Genomic DNA, 3,954 nt, shown 5'->3' with positions numbered 1-3,954 from the left:
GTCAAATTCCAAGAAACTAAATGTCTTTGTTGTGTGTATTGTAGCTTCTCACTGACACCGAGGCAAAAAGACAGGTGCCCCTGCACTTTGCGGCCTAGCATGACGTATTTCCCCCTCCCGGCGTCAACATCTCTTATCAGTCAATTCAAAAGAAAAAGTTTTTTCAAGGGGAAAATCTATAATCACGGACAGCGTTGCCAACCGTACTCTAATTATAGTACATTTCGATAAAATTAACTTTCGATTTTCTTCGTTTCCAATCTGTTATATTACTCTCAGTAGGCTAAAAATGGAAATATCAAATCTTATTTTACAAACTAGTAACTAAAAATATTGAGGGTTATAATAGGAACCGTTTCAAAAATTTAGAGGCCCCCAAAGTAGGCCTACACTTTTTCAACGTGGGCACGTGCCTACTTGTGCCTATTGCTGGCGGGGAGCCTGCCTTTCTCTTATGGCCCCTACTCATGTTTCTGCTTTAGTCCATTCTTTTACTTTAGTAACAGCAGGGGTATTTCTCTTAATTCGGTCAGAAGGTTTACTTAGTTTAGAACTTAAAGGGTTTGTGATAGAAGTGTCCTTAATAACTTTAATTTTGAGGGGTGTAGGAACTTGTGTAGAAATAGATTCTAGGAAAGTAATTGCTTTGTCTACTTTAAGTCAGTTAGGGTTGATGGTGTTGACTCTTTCTCTCGGTATCTGGGAAGTGGCTTATTTTCATCTATTAACGCGTGCTATTTTTAAGGCGCTATTATTTTTGGGTGCTGGTTTTGAAATTCATAGAATATTTGGCTATCAGGATAATCGAATATTGGGGGGTTCATAAAGAGTTCTCCCCTTGTAGGCTTAGGGTTGTTAAAAAGTTTTTTTAAGATATGTGGTATCCCTTTATCGTGTGGGTTTTACTCTAAAGATGTAATTATTTAATTATATTTAATAGGCTCAAAATGTTTTTAATTGTTTTTGTATTTTTCATTGGTGTTTTTATGACTTTAGTCTATAGCTTGTGGTTGGTCTACTATTTATGTTTGAGAGCTCACCAGGGCGGTTGTTTAATAAGATATAAGGAGGATATTTTTATAAACTTTTCCATTGGGACGATAAGACTAATAGGTGTAATTTTAGGGGGGAAGGTCCAATTTATCTTTTGGGACAAAAATGTTTGATTTTAGGACTTATAGCGTTGAATTTATTTTGTAAGAATTTTTTAATAAAAAAGGTTAGCCCCTTATTAAATTAATTAAATTAAAACAGGTTTAATTTTATTAATTATAATTTATTGTCTTTTTTGTTACTTATATAGTTTAATTAGATCATAGAATTTTGTTCCATTTTGAAAAAGAGGTAGTTTGAGCCTGAAATCCCCATGTGATTTTTACACCATCAAAATAAAGACTATGTTATTAATTAACATTTTTAAAGTTAGCGGCTTTAATTTAATTTAGTCTTTTTAATAGGAATATCCTCAATTTTATTATTAACAATAAGAAACATTATTTGGTTTCTACTAAATTAATAAGGTTTGCCGTTTTTTCAGGCTGAAACTGAATGTAATTAAATACTACGATTAATAGGGTATAAGCAGAGAGTGTAAAGATTATGAGAGGCGTCTCTTCCTATTCCCGTAACGTTAAAATTTCGTACAAGATTTTGAGAGCACGCACCCATAGGAGAGGTTACGATACTATCCGACACACGATGTCGCTACTGGAAAATTTTTAAATTTTGTAAACATCCGGAAAGTATTTTTCATCAGTCATGGCTGTTAAACATAGTTGAATTAGGCTAATTTAAAATTAATAAAATTCAATTCCATGAAAAATAAAGAAACGTAAGTACAAGAAAGCGGACTATTTATAATATTTTGATACTAAAAGAATTAATTTGTTTGATTAACCAAGGAAATTCATTGGAAATTTTATGAAATTGCCGAGGCTTAACGAGAACAGAGCGGTATAAGTTAAAAAATACGAGGAAACATTGAAGTTGGTAAAATGTGATTAATATTGTATTTTTAACAGTTTCCTAACTTATCTTTTCTGGGTTTTCATGTATTCATGGTTGAGATCTTGTTTTTTAAGGGAACTATGTATGCAGAATTCTATGAAAAAAGATATCATGTTTTGGTAAGCAGTTGCACATGGAGAATCTTCATTAGCTTTAAAATATTTCTTGTCAATTCTTTGAATGATGAATCTCTCCAAACGTCCTTTAATATTTGTCATGTGCGATAAAAGCTTAAAACTGGTGTCAAATACTTCATTTGTCTCCGTTACAAATTTGAAGAAACTATCAGTTGGTACGATGAGGCTGCTGAACAGCTGATAGAAGAATTCTTTGCTGGTTTGAAAGCTTAAAAGTAAAAGAGCAGATTTGTTGGGTCAACAATTGGATTGTATTTTTTGAGTTGACTTATGCAAGAAGAGCATTGAAGGTTTGAGTAGCAGCGGTGAATTAGATATTCTGAAATGTAACTAAGAACATTTTGTTTTAGCAGGTTTGGACTTTCAATAGATTTACAAAATTCTAAGTCTTCATCGGAACATTGCCCCTGGCTTTGCGAGACTACGAGATTTTCAAAATTGGAGAAATCTTCATCCAGTCCTGGAGCTGCAGTTTTAAAAGTGTCAATGTTTAAAATGAACTCATCCAAATCATCAATGCAATTAGAATCCGGTGGTTTCAAGAGATTATTACAGAGGCAGCCCTGTATGCAGCTCGAAATTGTTGTCTATTGGGATGATCACGGTTGCCTCCTTTCTGTCTTATAGATCCAAGAAAATTATCTACAAAATCTTGGCTAATCCTGTCCGTTAATAAAAACTTAAAACCAAAATTATCATTTAGATCTTCCCAGAGGAGTAGCAAGGCTTGAATTGAAATTACCATTTTCTGAAATTTCCAATGGTGTAGAGTCATTAAGACTGAAAATTGTTGGCACAGCGGATGGTGTGAGCCTATTTTTAGTTCTAATATTCATGAAACTGGCATCAATGAAATGATTCGCGCAAATTCTATGGTTAACGTGTAAATATTCCGTAGTTTTATTTGTAAGTCCATCATTATTTACAATTTTCAGCCACAAAATAGAACTAAAATTTATATTAAGTTAATATGCCAATAAGCCTATCTAATGAAAATGCGAATTTACCAGGCTTTTTCCTTTGGAAACTTAAAAAAAGATAAACAAGGATTTCTTGTTTTCGATATTTTACAATTTAAAACAAAAGAATATACCCCAGACCTACTAAATTATTTAAAAACCTTGTAAAACTAGCATTAAAAATCTGGAAAGTTTTTGCGTCTCTTTTAAACCTAACATCGAAACGCACGCGCTGTGAGAACGGCGCCACTGGTGGCGCCATCGCTCTTACGGTAGTAGTGGACATTTTTGGGAAAAAAAAAGTTAGTACGCTTTTTTGAAAGAGAGACGCCTCTCATAATCTTTACACTCTCTGGTATAAGGCTAGGTAACTGTACAATTTTTAATTGCAAATTAAATTTTATTTTTTTAAATACTAGCCTTTTAAGTTCAATTAAGCGCCCCTTGGTTTCACTCAGGTAGAAGCCCTAGTATTAAAAAGGTTATTAGGATATTAACAGATGTTACTATTGTTACTGATAAGAAGTCTGTAATAGGGATAGGAATTATAATTACTATTTCGATATCGAATACAATGAAAATTAGTGCAATTAAGAAAAATTGTAAAGATAATGGAATTCGACTTTTATAAAGGGGGTTAAATCCACATTCAAAAGGAGTAAATTTATCTAATGTGTTGTGGGGGGCATAGGCCAAATTAGACGTAAGGAATATAATTATAACTCTAATTAAAAGGGCGTTCGAAATTAGCATAATAATAATAATTATCTAATTTATTTAAACCTCTTAGTTGGAAGCTAATTGTACTTTAATTATACTAATTAGATAACTACCTCATCAGTATATTATTG

The 3,954-nt window shown here is 32.6% G+C and overlaps 1 long non-coding RNA gene across 2 annotated transcripts; it reads left to right on the top strand.

Moving 5' to 3' along the window:
• Positions 1-1,948: 1,948 nt before the first annotated feature.
• Positions 1,949-3,418, top strand: LOC149946406 (uncharacterized). 2 transcript variants are annotated; one of them, XR_016480440.1, is made up of 3 exons: positions 1,949-1,996; positions 2,082-2,434; positions 2,498-3,418. It is a non-coding gene; the product is annotated as an uncharacterized LOC149946406 (long non-coding RNA). The 2 variants fall into 2 exon arrangements; XR_016480441.1 differs by having other exon boundaries at positions 1,960-2,126; positions 2,238-2,434; positions 2,498-3,416.
• The last annotated feature ends 536 nt before the right edge of the window (positions 3,419-3,954 follow it).

The sequence above is a fragment of the Leiobunum rupestre genome, chromosome 4 (assembly GCF_980474605.1).
Source record: "Leiobunum rupestre chromosome 4, qqLeiRupe1.1.hap1, whole genome shotgun sequence".
Lineage (NCBI taxonomy): Eukaryota > Metazoa > Arthropoda > Arachnida > Opiliones > Sclerosomatidae > Leiobunum > Leiobunum rupestre.
Note: the sequence above shows the minus strand (reverse complement) of the source record. Positions and strands in the feature narration are given on the sequence as shown.